Below are 18,542 nucleotides of genomic sequence, written 5' to 3' on the forward strand. Positions count from 1 at the left end.
ACAGTAGAAACCGTTCCGCTGGGCTCAGTAGCAAAGCCACATGTGAAGATCAGGAGCTGGACTTGGTTGTCAAAGCCTATTTGAGAGGTACGCCATTGGAACTTATCCCCACTACCTACCCTGGCTATGACAACCTTAAGATGTCACATTACTGACGTACAAACATCATAACTGGAGAAAGTCATAAATTGCTCAGCAACTGTGACATTTTTTATTCTAAATATTTGAATGCATGTAAGAATTTGAATTAATCTGAAAATTTGTATTTCCTGTTTTTTTGTAAATATCTAACACTTGTTGAAGGCCACATTGCAAAACTGGTGTAAGTTAAAGGCGGAATACAGGAAACTCAATTCAAAGTTGATATCAAACTAGTAAGATTGTTAAAAATATGAGCACCATTCAAAGAGAGTGGACTTTGGTGAGTGAATGGGTAGTTGGTTTTATTTTAGAGATTTATTGCTTGAGTTTAGATTCACAGTTAAATTCTTTCAATCTTTTAGTAAATGTGCAAACAAATTTGTTGATAATCCAGCTAGAATTACATGATATAAATACATGGCGATATAATCTGAATCATTTAATATTACTGACATACAGAATGTCATGGAAGTTCCTGTTTTGCAGCAGCAGTGCAGTGCAATACTTAATAACTAAGATTGTAAATTGCAATAAAAAGCATATCATTAAAAAAAAGAAAATGTAATTAAATAATTCATGCAAAAAGAGAGGGGGGAAATAGTGAGGTAGTATTCATGGGTTCATTGTCCAATCGCCAATCCTCATAGAGGGATCACAAGAGGAGAGAGTGAGTGATTTCATGTTCCTGGGCATCAAGATCTCTGAGGTTCTAACCTGGGGCCAGCATATCAATGCGGCTGTAAGGAATGTAAGGCAGCAGCTATACTTCATTAGAAGTTTGAAGAGATTTGGTTTGTCACCTAAAACACTCGAAAACTTCTACAGATGTACCTTGAAGAGCAGTTTGACAGGCTGCATCGCTGTCTCGTATGGGGAGGGAGGGATCCTATTGCACAGGACCAAAAGAAACTACAGAAAATTGTAAAATTAATCAGCTCCATCTTGAGAACTAGCCTCTGTGGTATCCATGAGAACCCAAGACATCCTCAAGGAGCCAAGCCTCAGAAGGGCAGTGTCCCTCATTAAAGACGTCCATTATGAGGAATATAAGGAGTTACTATTTCACCCTGAGGGTAGCACAAGAGGAGTCATGTACCAATGTGTTAGAACCGGAATGGGAATTGGTTTTAAGATGTTTGGCCACTGGGAATATCGCTTTTGGTGGATGGAGCAGAGGTGCTCGATGAAGCTGACCCCCAATTTATAATGGGTATCATCAAAACAGAGGAGGCTGTATCAGGAGCATTGGAGACAATAGATGATCTTGACAGATTCACAAGTGAAGTGTTGTCTCAACTTTGAGGTCCTGAATGGAGGTGACTTTGTGTGATATGTCACTAACGTCTTACTTTATAGAAATACTGAGTAAGAATAAAGAAAAGGATTGCAGGCAAAAATGTTTAGATCTCTTACAAGCAGTGAGAAAGGAAAGGTTGTCTAGAGTTGGAGATTTCAAGACTGTGTTCTGCATGCTACAGTGTGCTAAATGGTGTTGGTTTAGAGTTTGGGTTGGACCCTGTTGTAACAGAGCAGGAGACCACAGACAGACAGAAAGGCCAGGTTGGGGAGTCGCGTGGGAAAATATAATGTCAATCAGAAGCTCAAATGATCACTCAGTCTGCGGTTTGTTTCTCCAATGTAGAGGCCATTTTATGAATACCAAACACAATAGATTAGACGGGAGGAAGTTCAAGAGAATCATTGCTTCACCTGGAAATACTGTTTGCTGGATTCAAATACTCACGCACTGAAGCTGGCTACATTCCCTGCAGCTGCCCCATCTTATCCCAATTCAATCCAGTTTTCACATTTCAGCACCAAAGTGTTTCACTCAGATTCACTGTTCGACTAGCTTTCCGTTCCATTTTCATTTCAAAGGCAAAGTAAATTTATTATCAAAGTAAGTTTATACCACCATTTACTACCCTGAGATTCATTTTCTTGCAGGCATTTATAGGAAAACAAAGAAATACGATACAATTTATAAAATGTATACGTAAACAAAGGCTGTCAGCCAATATACCAAAGGATAAATTGCACAAATTACTAACTAAATAAATAATTGGTACATACACTCGATGGCCACTTTATTAGGTACACCTGTACACCTGCTCATTAATACAATTACTTAATCAGCCAATCATGTGGCAGCAACTCAATGCATCACAGCATGTAGACATGGTCCAGAGGTTTGGTTGTTCAGATCAAACATCAAAATAGGGAAGAAATGTGATTGAAGTGACTTTGACTGAAGAATTATTATGGTTTAAGTATCTCAGAAACTGTTGATCTCTTTGGAATTTTTACATACAACAGTCTCTAGACCAGGGGTTCCCAACTTTTTTATGTTTTTTTCCAAAACCATTGAGCAATGGGTCTGTGGACCCCAGGTTGGGAACGAAAAACAGAAACATACATTTCTGTGAGGGAAAACATCTTGTTAATGAGAGAGGTCAGAGGTGAATGGCCAAATTGGCTCAAGCTGACAGGAAGGTGACAGTGACTCAAATAACCATATATTACAATGGTGGTGTGCAAAAGAGCATCTCGGAATGCACAGCACAACAAACGTTGAAGTAAGATGTCAACAGAAGACCACAAGCATAAACTGAGTGGGCACTTTATTAGGAACAGGAGCCACTTTTAAAGTGGCCCCTGAGATTACATAAGCAGATAAATACATTGATGAATGCACTAATGAATAAATGAATGAATGAATGAGTGGATGAATTAATAAATAAACAATACTGAGAACATGAATTGTATGTCCTTGAAAGGGAGTCTGTATGTAGCTTATTTCATTATTCATGCCAATTTCTTTCACAATCATATGGAACTCTTCCCCCCAGCTGGTACAAATGCAGTGATTTTCAGACCTAGAAAGCACAAACGTCTACAATCCATTGTTGTTGGAGAAGGCACTTAGTGTGAGGTTTTGAACCCATGAACCTCTGACTAAGGGAACTAGTACAATTGAGCATTACTGTTAGTCCGCTGGTTGTATATGGTGGGAAATAGATGCGAAAATGTGGGCAGCTTGCCCATTAGTTCCCGCTGTGTGTTGCTGGTGGTTGAGGCACCCCATTGGCAATGTGAACTTGGACAACTATCTCTAAAGTCACAGCAAAGCTATGAAGATGTCTGTATAGGATGCACCATGGTTTCTGGAATCCTGATCAAAGTCTCAATTAAATGCACACATCTGTATTTAATCACAATTTCCTTAAAACTCCTAGAGCTAACAAATATGTATCCTATCTCCTTGACAAAGACATCTGTGTAGCAAATGAATATTTTTTTCTAAGGGGAAGTAAAATGTTTTTGACATATTTTGCATACTTTTCATTGATAATGTTTCTTCAGTTTTCTGTTTCAAATAAACTATTCTATGGGAAACATTTTGTAACAGTTCCACTTAAAACACTAAAATAACATTTTTGCTTCCTTTTTTCAGCATATTTCAATTTATATTAAATGGAAAGGTCAATAAAATCGGCAAAACAAATTTCTAGCACAGTAGTATTTGTTCCATGTGTAGATGGTGGGAGGGGGAAGTTTCCCACGTGCTATCCACAGAATGTTGTGGTATATATTCATTGTATGTTTCTGAAATTAGGTCATTAATTGTTTGTTTATTTATTTATTGAGATAGAGTGCAGAGCAGGCCATTCTGGCCCTTCGAGTCATGCTAACCAGCAATCCCCCCCCCCCCATTTAACCCTAACCTAATCACAGAACAACATACAATGACAAATTAACCAACTAACTGGAGAAAATGGCATTGGAAAGGGTTCAAAGGAGGTTCATAAGGATGATTCTGGGAATGGATGGGTTTTCGTACGAGGAACGTTTGATGGCTTGGGGTCTGTACTTGTTGGAATTTAGAAGGATGAGAGGGGATCTCATTTCAAATGTTGAAAGGCCTAGACAGAGTAGATATGGAAAGAATGTTTTTGATGGTAGGGATGTCTAGGATGATAGGGCATAGCCTTAGGATAGAGGGGTGTCGATTTGAAGCAGAGATGTGGGGTGTTCATGGGTTCAATGGCCTTTCAGAAATTGGATGGTGGAGGGGAAGAAGCTGTTCCTAAATCGTTGAGTGTGTGCCTTTAGGCTCCTGTATCTGCTTCCTGACGGTAGCAATGAGAACCAGCTATGACCTGGGTGATGATGTGTTCTTGTGCATGAAGCATGAAGTCATAGCATGCAGATAGGGCAAGAAAAATAAATAGCACAGTGATTTTTATTGCAAAAGAGTCAGAGGGTAGGAAAGGTTGTTCTTTCATCAACAGCTCAAGCTGAATTCTTTGATGTTTGGGGTCTCACCACAGCTAGTCTGGGGGTTGATAATGAAAGTTGAAGCCCGAAGGTCAATGTCAATCAGAAGTCCATCCAATGTTGATGCCCAGTGACTGGAGACTGTAGGCCTGTGATTGGATGACTGCCTATGTGTTGTAGGCCTGGGGTTGGAGGACTGCCCTTGTGTTGTAGGCCTGGGCTTGGAGGACTGCCCATGTGTTGTAGGCCTGGGATTGGAGGACTGCCCATGTGTTGTAGGCCTGTGGTTGGATGACTGCCCATGTGTTGTAGGCCTGGGATTGGAGGACTGCCCTTGTGTTGTAGGCCTGGGATTGGAGGACTGCCCATGTGTTGTAGGCCTGGGATTGGAGGACTGCCCTTCTGTTGTAGGCCTGGGGTTGGAGGACTGCCCATGTGTTGTAGGCCTGGGGTCGGAGGCCTGCCCATGTGTTGTAGGCCTGGGGTTGGATGCTTGATCAAGTGTTGTAAGCCTGGGGTTGGATGCCTGCCCATGTGTTGTAGGCCTGGGGTTGGATGCCTGCCCATGTGTGTGGGTGCGTGGGAGGCAGAAAGGGGCTTGCTTTGCTATCATTGTTTGGTTGCTTGTGATGTTCTGGTTTGATGGATTCTGTATTGTTCCGCTGAGCATTGTGTACATGCTTTTTTTGGCGCTGGAATGTGTGGCAGTTATTGCAAGCTGCCCCCATCGCTTCCTTGGGTCTGTTGGTTGTTAATGCAAAAAACACTTTTTGCTGTATGTCTTGATGTACAGTCCTGTGCAAAAGCCTTAGGCACATACATAGAGCTGGGGTTCTCCGACCTTTTACACAGTACTGTACTTGTCAACGTGGAGTAGAGAGCGAGTTTGTAAATCTGGAAGGAGCAAAGGATGTTGGGAAAGGTGAGGGTAGAGTGCCGCAGAAAGGGTGAGGGACAGGTGACAAAGAAGGAGTGCCGGGGCCTTTTCCCAATCATGATTCCCCTCTCTCTGCCCCCTTCCCACTCTCCATCCACAAGATAGACGCATATCAGAATCAGGTTTATCATCACTCACAAATGACATGAAATTTATATGTGTGTGTCTGACTTTTGCACAGTCCTGTACTTGTGATAAAGAAATGAATCTAAATCTGAATTCAGCATACACGAGCTGGATATATCAGCTGGTTGAGTGGAGTCACAACAACAACCTTGCACTCAACTTCAGTAAGACCAAAGAGCTGGTTGTGGACTTCAGAAAAGGCAAGACAAGGGAGCACATACTGATCCATATAGAGAGACCAGAAGTGGAGAGAGTGAGTAATTTTGTGTTCCTGGGGTCAATATCTCTGTGGATCTAATCCGGATCAAACATACTGATGCAGCTACAAAGAAGGTAAGGGAGGGGCTATATTTCATTTATTTCATTAGGAGTCTAAGATTTGGTACGTCACCAAAAACACTTGAAAATTTCTATAGAGGTAGTATGGAGTGCATTCTAACTGGTTGCATCATTGTCTGGTATGTAGGGAGGTTACTGCACAGAATCGGAATAAGCTGCAGAGAGTTATAAACTTAGTCAGCTCCATCATGAGTACCAGCCTCCACAGCATTCAGGATATCTTCAAGGAGCGATGCCACAAATAGGCAGCATCCATCATTAAGGACCCCCATCACCCAGGACATGCCTTGTTCTGATTCCTACCATCAGTAAGGAGGTACAAGAGCCTGAAGGGTACACACTCAATGATTCAGGAACAGCTTCTTCCCCTGAGGATCTAACATGCCATCTGATTTCAGAAAGGTCATTGAGCCCATGAAAACTACCTCACTACTTTCTTTTTTGCACTACATACTTAATTTAACTATTTAATCTATGTACCTACTGCAATTCACAGATTTTTTTTCTATTACCTGTATTACCTACTGCATTGTACTGCTGCCACAAAGTCAACAAATTTCATGACGTGTGCTGGAGATATTAAACCTGATTCAGGTTCTCCCTGACCATGTGAGTTTCCTCTGGGAGCTTTCGTTTCCTCACACAGTCCAAAGCTGTATGGGTTAGGATTAATAAATTAACTAATAAATGTGGACATGATACGTGCCTGCAGCACATCTTGGACAGTGTTGGTCGTTGATGCAAACAATGCATTTCACTGCATGTTTTGATGTTCCAATGTACGTATTTCAAATACAATTAATCTTCAAATTCTTTAAATTTGCCTAATGTGGGAGATGTTGCCCAAAGCTGCCAAGAACAACCCACTGTGAAAAATAAACACTCTGTCCTTATTTACTGCTGTGGTCCTCGCTGAAATGGGCTGTCGAGACTTCATCCAGAAACTTTCCAATTCCCAAAGGAAAAATCTGAGGTTTCTGGAACATTCTTTTACAAGGGTTTTTTTGCAAAATGTCCTAATTTGTAAAATGTATTAAACATGCTTTGTGGAATGGGAAAAAAACATCTTTCACGTCCCTATAATCAATTCTCTTTCATTTCTTTAACCTCTTTAGGACAGAAGGCTTCCATTTTGAACTCCTTCACCTAATGCCAGACATTGATAGTCATTTTAAAGCCTGTTCAGTAAGGAAAAGTTGTAAAGTGATGGCAATGATTAAACAATAGTTTTGAAAAAGTTATAGAAATACTTACTTATTTAGAGATGACAGTGTGGAACAGGCTCCTCTGACCCCTCAGGCTGCATTGCCAAGCAACCCACCGAGTTATATGTAGATGAATTGATGCCTTTCTGGAAAAGTTTACATATGATATGAAGATAGGTGGAGGGACAGGTAGTTTGAGGAAGTAGAGAGGCTACAGAAGGACTTAGGCAGATTCCGAGAATGTGCAAAGAAGTGACAGATGATACACAGTGTTGGAAGTACAGTCATGCACTTTTGTAGAAGAAATGAAAGGGTAGACTATGTTCTAAATGGAGGGAAAATTAAAAAATCTGGGGTGCAAAGGGACTTGGGAGTTCCTGTGCTGGATTCCCTAAAGGTTAATTTGCAGGAGTCTGTGGTGAGGCAGGCAAATGTGATGATGTGATGTTGGCATTCATTTCAAGAGGACTAGAATATAAAAGCAAGGACGTAATGTTGAGAATTTACAAAGCACTGGTGAGGCCTCACTTGGAGTGTTGTGAGCAGTTTTGGGTCCCCTTATCTGAGATAGGATTTGCTGACATTGGAGACGGTTCAAAGGAGGTTCATGAGAATGATACCAGGTTTGAAAGGCTTTCCAAATTAAGAGTATTTGATGGCTCTGGGCCTTTCTTTATTCACTGGAATTCAGAAGAATGAGAGGCACCTCATTGAAACCTATTGAATATTGAAAGGCCTCAATAGAGTGGATGCTTCCTGTGGTTGGGGGAGTCGAAGACCAGAGGCAGAAACTCAGACTAGAAGGATGTCCATTTAGAATAGAGATGAAGAGCTATTTCTTTAGCCAGGGAGTGATTAATCTGTGGAACTTGTTGCCACAGGTGGCTGTGGAGGCCAAATTATTGGGTATATTTATGGCAGAGGCTGATAGGTTCTTGATTGGTCAGGACATGAAGGGACACAGGGAGAAGGCAGGAGATTGGGACTGACAGGGAAATTGATCAGCCGTGATGAAGTGGCCTAATTCTGCTCCTATATCTTATGGGCTTATGGTAATAGCATTGTGTTAACCGCTATGCTACCATGGTGCCCCAAATACGATGTCAGATTAAACAAAATTTCTCTCTTGGGCATGTTATCCATCTCAGGCTTTACCTAGTATTACTCAGAGAGTCATAGAAAAGTACAGCACAGAAATAGGCCCTTTGGCCCATCTGTGCCAAAAAATTTCATATTACATAGAAACATAGAAAACCTACAGCAGAATACAGGCCCTTCAGCCCACAAAGTTGTGCCCAACACGTTCCTACCTTTAAAAATTACTAGGCTTCCCCATAGCCTTCTATTTTTCTAAGCTCCATGTACCTACCCAAAAGTCTCTTAAAAGATCCCATTGCATTCGCCTCCACCACTGTTGCTGGCAGCCCATTCCACACACTCACCACTCTCTGTGTAAAAAAACTTACCCCTGACATCTCCTCTGTACCTACTCCCAAGCACCTTAAACCTGTGTCTTCTTGTGGCAGCCATTTCAGCCCTGTGAAAAACCCTCTGACTGTCCACACGATCAATGCCTCTCATCATCTTATACACCTCTATTGGGTCACCTCTCATCCTCCGTTGCTCCAAGGAGAAAAGGCTAAATTCACTCAACCTATTCTCATAAGGCATGCTCCCCAATCCAGGCAACATCCTTGTAAATCTCCTCTGCAGCCTTTCTATGGTTTCCACATCCCTCCTGCAGTGTGGTGACCAGAACTGAACACAGTACTCCAAGTGGGGTCTGACCAGGGTCCTATATAGCTGCAACATTACCTCTCAGCTCCTAATTTCATTTCCATGATTGATGAAGGCCAATACACCGTATGCCTTCTTAACCACAGAGTCCATAGATATTGCAAATTAAGTTTTACAGAATTGGCTTAATGACATTAGTAAGTAACTTAACTGTACTCAACTACATTATGTTTGCATGCATTGGGCTGGGTTCATGTCAGGCAGCTGTCAGGACTGCCGGTTTAGGAAGGGAGACATTTGGCAGTCTCCTGGGTCTGTGGTCATACTTCACAACACTTGTTACCCTCCAACAGGACGACTGAAAATTCAAAGGTGAAATCCCATCCAACACCTTGAAGCCCACAAGAACACTGGCAGTTCCAACATGAATTCCCAGCAACATATGACAAACTGTACATATTGCACTCATTAAAGCCAAAGCTGAAAATAGTCAACATGTTGGAATCACAAGCTGATCCTGCCTCTGAAATTAAATATTAGAATAACACACAGCAGCTTTTCTTCATTTAGGAAAGCAGACCGTGATTATTTCCTCCACGCGAATAAAGGAAAGCATGAAAACTGTCTGGCTGCAAAAATTCAGAAATACGGAACATCAAAAGCAGAATAGCATTGTTAAATCTGAACGATAATAAGACATAGAAACATAGAAAACCTACAGCACAATACAGGCCCTTCAGCTCACAAAGTTGTGCCCAACATATCCTTACCTTAGAAATTCCAAGGCTTACCTATAGCCCTCTATTTTTCTAAGCTCCATGTACCTATCCAAAAGCCTCTTAAAAGACCCTCTCGTATCCACCTCCACCACCTTTGCCGGCAGCCCATTCCATGCACTCACCACTCTCTGAGTAAAACACTTACCCCTGACATCTCCTCTGTACCTACTCCCCAGCACCTTAAACCTGTGTCCTCTTGTGGCAACCATTTCAGCCCTGGGAAAAAGCCTCTGACTATCCACACGATCAATGCCTCTTATCATCTTATACATCTCTATCAGGTCACCTCTCATCCTCTGTCACTCCAAAGAGAAAAGGTCGAGTTCACACAACCTATTCTTATAAGGCATGCTCCCCAATCCAGGCAACATCCTTGTAAATCTCCTCTGCACCCTTTCTATGGTTTCCACATCCTTCCTGTAGTGAGGCAACCAGAACTGAGCACAGTACTCCAAGTGAGGTCGGACCAGGGTCCAAAATAACTGCAACATTACCTCTCAGCTCCTAAATTCAATTCCACGAATGATGAAGGCCAATACACCATATGCCTTCTTAACCACAGAGCTAACCTGTGCAGCTGCTTTGAGCATCCTATGGACTCTGACCCCAAGATTCCTCTGATCCTCCACACTGCCAAGAGTCTTACCATTAATACTATATTTTGCCATCATATTTGACCTACCAAAATGAACCACTTCACACTTATCTGGGTTGAACTCTATCTGCCGCTTCTCAGCCCAGTTTTGCATCCTATCAATGTCCCGTTGTAACCACTGACAGCCCACCACACTATCGACAACACCTCCAACCTTTGCGACTTCAGCAAACTTACTAACCCATCCCTCCATTTTCTCATCCAGGTCATTTATAAAAATCACAAAGAGTGGGGGTCCCAGAACAGATCCCTGAGGCACTCCAATGGTGACTGACCTCCATGCAGAATATGACCTGTCTACAACCACTCTTTGCCTTCTGTGGGGAAGCCAGTTCTGGATCCACAAAGCAATGTCCCCTTGGATTCCATGCCCCCTTAATTTCTCAATAAGCATTGCATGGGGTACCTTATCAAATGCCTTGCTGAAATCCATATACACTATATCTACTGCTCTTCCTTCATCAATGTGTTTAGTCACATCCTCAAAAAATTCAATCAGGCTCGTAAGGCATGATCTGCCTTTGACAAAGCCACGCTGATTATTCCTAATCATATTATACCTCTCCAAATGTTCATAAATTCAGGATCTTCTCCATCAACCTACCAACCACTGAGGTAAGACTCACTGGTCTATAATTTTCTGGGCTATCTCTACTCTCTTTCCTGGGTAAAGGAACAACAACTACAACCCTCCAATCCTCCGGAACCGCTCCCGTCCCCATTGATGATACAAATATCATCGCCAGAGGCTCAGCAATCTCTTCCCTTGCCTCCCACAGTACATCCCACTGGGGTACATCTCATCCGGTCCCAGTAATTTATCCAACTTGATGCTTTATAAAAGCTCCAGCACATCCTCTTTCTTAATATCTACATGTTCAAGCTTTTCAGTCTGCTGCAAGTCATCCCTACAATCACTAAGATCCTTTTCCATAGTGAATACTGAAGCAAAGTATTCATTAAGTACCTCTGCTATTTCTTCCAGTTCCATACATGCTTTCCCACTGTCACACTTGATTGATCCTATTCTTTCACGTCTTATCCTCCTGCACTTCACATACTTGTAGAATGCCTTGGAGTTTTCCTTAATCCTGCCCACCAGGGCCTTCTCATGGCCCCTTCTGGCTCACCTAATTTTCTTCTTAAGCACCTTCCTGTTAGCCTTATAATCTTCTAGATCTCTAACATTACCTAGCTCTCTGAACCTTTTGTAAGCTTTTCTTTTCTTCTTGACTAGATTTATTACAGCCTTTGTACACCATGGATCCTGTATCCTACCATAACTTCCGTCTCATTGGTATGTACCTATGCAGAACTCCACACAAATATTCCCTCAACACATGCCACATTTCTTCTGTACTTTTCCCTGAGAATATCTGTTTCCAAATTAAGCTTCCAATTTCCTGCCTGATAGCCTCATAATTCCCCTTACTCTAATTAAACACTTTTCTAACTTGTTTGTTCCTATCTCTCTCCAATGCTATTGTGAAGGAGATAGAATTATGATCACTATCTCCAAAATGCTCTGCCACCTGACCAGGTTCATTTCCCAATACCAAACCAAGTACAGCCTCTCCTCTCGTAGGCTTATCTACATACTGTGTCAAGAAACTGTCCTGAACACACCTAACAAACTCAACCCCATCTAAACCCCTTGCTCTAGGGAGATGCCAATTGATACTTGTGAAATTAAATCTCCCATCATGACAACTCTGTTATTACTACACCTTTCCAGGATCTGTTTCCCTATCTACTCCTTGATATCCCTGTTACTAGTGGGTGGCCTATAAAAAACACCCAGTAAAGTTATTGACCCCTTCCTGTTCCTAACCTCCACCCACAGAGACTCCGTAGACAATTCCTCCATGGTGTCTACCTTTTCTGCAGCTGTGACACTATCTCTGATCAACAGTGCCACGCCCCCACCTCTTTTGCCTCCCTCCCTGTCCTTCCTGAAATATCAAATACCCGGCACTTGAAGTAACCATTCTCGTCCCTGAGCCATCCAAGTCTCTGTAATGGCCACCACATCATATCTCCAATTACTGATTCACGTTCTAAGCTCATCCACTTTGTTCACAATACTCCTTGCATTAAAATAGACACATCTCAAACCATCGGTCTGAACGCGTCCCTTCCCTATCATCTTTTAAGTCTTCTCTCCACTTTTCGATCACACTCTCCATTAAATTCTTAGCAGTTTGTGGATAATCTCTGAAGCTGACTTCTCACCTACAAAGAGGCATACCATGATCTTTGAACCCTCTGTAAATGTCTAAGGCTGTGCATCTGGACCAAGTTGTTGCAAAATTACTACTCATATTTTCGACAGATGTTTTCTTCTCTGATCCATTAAGTTACTAGTCGCTATATTTTTAAACAAAGTTGACTTAGCATGGATAGATTAAAGTGCATATAATGCAGCCTAGCTTACAATTGTAAGCCAAGCACATGTTAACTATTACTGGTTAACTTTTGTTTTAGTACACGAGATGCCAAGAATAAAATTAACATCCTCTCCACTACAATTAACTGGGTTTAATCAGATTGTGGGAAATTACTAACCTATTTTATTGGCTTTGGTTTGGAATTTGTGATTGCTGTGTTTAATTCTCACTGCATGATATGTTAGCACACCTGTTAACGAACGGCATACATTGACTGAATGATATAAGCACCGCCAATTTCTTTGAACCCAGCCGTGGCTGCTCCCAAGCCCATGCAGAGAAAGGAGGAGGGTTGAGAATTGGGCTGGCAACTTGACCTTGTAAAAGCAACAAGTGCTACAGAAACGGCAATCAAAAGCACTGGATTCCATCAGACAGCAAAAGGACAATGCTGAAGCTACTGTCAGTGACCGTTCCAGCTGAAAACTGTTTGCCGCCCGATGTGCCAATTAAGGTGTGGGCGGAACTAAGTCCAAGTCCAAGTAGCATCTTAGAAGGAGAAGTAAAAATTCAGATCAAATATCTATTCAGTAATTGATTCAGTCCGAGATACTGAAGTGCTGGGTTTTTGATGGACCCTAGATGAAGTTCTCCTTGGGGAGTGCTTCTGGTTTTGCTTGCATGGTGGGAGTGTGGGGGGAGGGTTGTCGGTGCTTCTGCCGGTGTAAGTGGGAGAGGGTGAGTTCAATGCTTTTACTGTTGCTGGTGTGTGGGAGTGGGGACTGTCACTATCATTGGTTCTTTGGGGATTTTGTTTCATGGATGTCTGTGAAGAGTAAGAATTTCAGGTTGTACGTTGCATACTTTCTCTGATATTAAGTTGAACTGTTTTTTTAAAGAAAGATTCCATATCCTAAAAAAAAGTATGTTCAAAATGAAATTTAATCCATAAAACAATAAAACCATAAAATGTAGGAGCAAAACCAGGCCATTCGGCCCATCAAGTCTGTTCCGCTATTCCATTATGGGTGATTTATTACTGTTTAAATCTGCAAACTGGTGTGTGAGACTGCAAGTCCAGGCCAGAGACTGGAGGTTGAAGGCCCGGAGGCAGCCTTGTCCTGGGGTTGGAGGTCTGTCTGTGTGAGTGTGAAGGGGGTGAGGGAGGGAGGAAAGGTTCTTGTTTTGACTGTTTTCTTTTGTTGTTGTGTTGTAGTTCTTGCCACTGCTCGTGTTGCTCTCTGGAACACTGTGGGCATGCTACATTGGCACCAGAGTGTGTGGTGACACTCGTGGGTTGCCCGAGGCACATCCTTGAGTTGTATTGGGTGTTGACGCAAACGATGCATTTCACTGTATGTTTCGATGTACACGTGATAAGTACACCTGAGATCCGAGTCATAGAGTCACGGAAAAATGAAGAACAAACAGAAACAGAAATGCAGAACAGAAGCTGCCTACTCCCATCGACCTGCACCGGGACCTTAGCCCTCCACACCTCTACTATCCATGTACCTATCCAAACTCCTCGTAAACACCAAAATAGAACTTGCATGCACCATTTGTGCTGGCAGCTCGTTCCACACTTTCACCACCTTCCGAGTGAAAAAGCTCCCTCTAAGGTGTGTGTGTGTGTGTGTGTGTGTGTGTGTGTGTGTGTGTGTGTGTGTGTGTGTGTGTGTGTGTACACTACCTCATTAATTTTGCTGTCTTTTTGCACAGCTTATTTGTTTTTAAAAATATATATAGTCCTTATTGTAATGTATATTTTACTTATTGCACTGTATTGCTGCCACAAAATAACACATTTCATGATATACAGTATGTCAGTGATAATACAGCTGTTTCTGATTCTGAATATGAAGTTCAGTCCCAGCATCATACCTGCTCTGCAGGTTTGTGGTTTCTGACAGCTCAAGAGAAATAAAGATGATTCACATGGACATTTATCTGCTTCAAGTTGCATAATAAAGGCTTCTTTGAGGGTAGTTATGAGGGATAGAATGAAAGGCAGAGGGAAGTGAGTGGAGAATAAGAGCAAAGATGTAATGTTGAGACTTTATAAAGCACTGGTGGGGCCTCACTTGGAGTATTGTGAGCAGGTTTGGGCCCCTTATCTTTGAAAGGATGTGCCCACAATGGAGAGGGTTCAAAGCAGATTCATGAAAATGATTCTGGGATTGAAAGGCTTGTCATATGAGGAGTGCTTGATGGCTCTGGGTCTGTGCCCACTGGAGGTCAGAAGAACGAAACCCCTTGAATGTCAAAAGGCCTCAGAATAGGGGGACATCCATTAAAAACGGAGAAGAGGAGGAGTTTCTTTAGCCAGGGAGTGGTGAATCTGTGGAGTTCGTTGCCACAAGTGGCTGTGGAGGCCAGGTCATTGGGCATATTTAAGGCAGAGGTTGATAGATTCTTGATCAGCCTGGGCATGTTGGAAATCTGGGAGTAGGCAGGAGACCGGGGCTGAGAGGGAAAAAGGATCAACCATGATGAAATAGCAGAGCAGACTCGATGGGCCAAATGGCCTGATTCTGTCCCTATATCTTATAAAGCTTCCAGATTGATACCTCCACCTTTGCAACACAAATAGGAATTTGAGGGAAGTTAGGAATAATTAAGTGGTTGAGCGCAGTTCTGGTGAACTTTTGAAACAAAAGCATAAATAGAAAAGAATCAGAAATAAAATTTCTGTGCTGTAGTGTTCTTTGGCTCTTTGAATCTGTGACTCTATAAAGTAAAGATGGCGAGAATGCAAATTTACTGATTTATTTTTCTTTAGGAATTCAGTATAGTAACAGGCCCTACCAGCCTAATGAACCCACATTCCCCAATTACACCCATGTGACCAATTAACCTTCTAACCTGTATGTCTTTGGAATGTGGGAGGAAACCAGGGCACCCGGAAGAAACCCCCACAGTCACAGGGAGATCATTTTATTCTGTTTTTTTGTGTTTTGGGGTTTTGATAGTTTTTTTTGTTTCATGGTTGTCTGTGAAAAGATGAATCTCAGGGTTGTATGCTGCATACACACATTGATAATAAATGTACTTTGAACCTTGAACCTTTGAATCAAACTCCTTAAGGACAGTGGCAGGAATTGAAGTCGGGTTGCTGCTGCCATTCCATCTGTATGATTGGGAGAGGTGTGTAGAAGAAGCACAAATAACAAGGGAGGGAGGGGGAAGATTGCTGAAAAGTTCTGCAGGACACAATTACCTTGCACCACGAGCAGAGAATTCAGTCTCTTTTTTCAGCATTCAGTACTTTTTCTGAGTGACCAGAATGAAGCGGTGGCCCCCAGCTCCCTCTTGAAAGGAAAGAAGAAAAGACAGATGGTAAAGAGAAGACAAAACACCGAATCAATGAGAAAAAGCAGATGTGAAAGAGAAAAGGCAGGGAAAGAAGTAACAGACACAAGAGATTCTGCAAGTGCTGGAAACCTTGAGCAACACACACAATTGCTGGAGAAACTCGGCAAGTCAGGCAGCATCTATGGAGAAACACATACAAAATTCTGGCTGTTGTGTTTTGTAACTCCAAAAACTAATTGAAAGAAAAACATAGGAAATGTGTCCCATTGAAGTGTCTCGGCCCGAAACGTCGACAGTGCTTCTCCCTATAGATGCTGCCTGGCCTGCTGCGTTCCACCAGCATTTTGTGTGTGTTGCTTCAAAATGTGTCTACTTCATTTTTACTTTGATGTGGTGACAAAATAACAGACAGTATGCCATTCACGTAGTTTTACTTATATCCTGATATGAACTATATGAACAACAATGAATGCTTAGTCAAAAAATATATTTGCAATATTACTGAAATATTAAATAAATAAGACTCCTACCTGCTTAGCTATAAACTCCAACACAACCAAGAATACATCTCAAATATATACATAATATGTTCTATAATACACTAGGGGCATTAAACAAGCTCTTAGATAGGCACATTGATGAAAAAAATGGAAGGCTAGGAAGAGTTAGAGTTATCTTAAAGGAGGTTAAAAGGTTGGAACAACATCATGGGCTGAAGGGCTTGCACTATGCTGAATTGTTCTATGTTCAATGTTTTAACTCAGCAGGTCAGGTAGCATCTGTGGAGGGGAATGAACAAGACATTTTGGGCCGAGATCCTTTGTCAGGTCACTGATGAAGTAACAGAAGATAGCAGACACAAAGAATTCACGGTTTAGTTCAGAAAATTAGAGGGGTTGCACTGTAGTAGTTAACACAATGCTATTTCAATGCCAGTGAACTGGGTTCCATTCCCACTGCTGTCAATAAGGAGTTTGTCTGTTCTCCCCATGACTATGTAGGTTTCCTCTGGGAGCTCCAGTTTCCTCGCACATTCCAAAGGTGTGTGGGTTAGTAAGTGATGTGTGTAATATGGGCATGTTGGGCTGGTAGGACCTGTTACTGTACTCAATCCCTAATTAATTACATTTCTTTTTGTCTAGCTTTTTTCTCTTTTTGCAGAAGTAATATGTATACTTCCTACTGTAATTTACAGTTATAATTATTATTAAGTATTACAATGTACTGCTGCTGCAAAACAACAAATTTCACAACCTATGCTGGTGATATTAAGCCTGATTCTGAAATACTCTCTAACCATGTTTGAAATGACGGGAACGTATTATGCACCATTTGGCAAAAAAGTCATGCTTTGACTCTTTATGATAGTGAAAAGGTAACTCCAAGTCAAGTTCCATTCCAGTAAGGGAATAACTAAAGTAGGACTTGAACCCAAGGAAAATACAGCTCACCACATGAGAGAGATGTAAAGTAACCAACAAAGCGGCCAAGAGTACTGTATTTCATACACCTTCCTCAGGAAATATCAATGTACAAAGCTCATATATCTACACCAGAAAGAGAAGAAAAATGTTCTGATTAATCCAATGCGGAGTGATTCTACCCTTGAGAGCACCAATGCAAAGTCAGTTTCTGAAATGTCCACATATTAATGCAAGTATTAAAAACTAAGCATGTCATATGATATGCTCCCACAAAAACACACAACTCCATTAATATGGAAACTGATGTAAGATGCTACTATTTTTTAAAAGAAGAAAATAAAAACCGTATTGTCCTTGTATAAAATTAATTCACACAGAATAAGTTTACTGATGATTGGGCTGAAACGATCACTTGTTTCAGAAGTTTATTTAATGATACAGTAAATCCTTCGCCTGTATAGGATGTGATATCTGAACCAATGGAACAATGGGCTGTTTCATTCTCATCGGAGCATAATTCATATGAAATGAGGGTTTGGTTACAAATTAAATGCAGCTCCAAATCTAACAGCTATCAAATTACCATTTTAAAGTCAAGTTGTTGGCTTGTTATGTGTCCTGTGGTATGACGTTTGTGATCATGGTGTTTTTGTGGCCATGATTGCTCTTGGCAAATTTCCCCACAGAATTGGTTTCATTGCCTTCTTCTGGGCGGTGTCTTTACAAGACGGGTGACAACAGCCATTATTAATACTCTTCAGAGATTGCTTGTCTGACATCAGTGGTCACATAACCAGGACTTGTGATATGCACCAGCTGCTCATATGGCCATCCATCCACTTCTGTAGAAAAATTTGTCATGAACAATCATGGTCATGGGAAGATCATGATCACCCATGTCACACAACATGGCACATAACGAACAAGTGAACTGCTAAAACATCCAACTTAAAACTCTTACAAACAGAAAGTTCATCACACAGACACATTTTTGGTATTTTAAGAACAATACAAAATATTACCTTGTCCAAACTTCTTTGATGTATGGGTTTCAGAGACTTCTTTATAGCCAAGCATTCTACAGACCACTTCTCCATCTAACTTGTCCCATTTGTCATCACACACCGTTCCCCACAGCGAGTCGTAGAAAACCTCCACCCTGCCTTCGTGAGGTCCGGAGCCATTCACCAGTCTTACCACAGGTCCAATTTCTCCTAGT

Source organism: Hypanus sabinus, chromosome 10 (assembly GCF_030144855.1).
Source record: "Hypanus sabinus isolate sHypSab1 chromosome 10, sHypSab1.hap1, whole genome shotgun sequence".
NCBI classification, from domain to species: domain Eukaryota; kingdom Metazoa; phylum Chordata; class Chondrichthyes; order Myliobatiformes; family Dasyatidae; genus Hypanus; species Hypanus sabinus.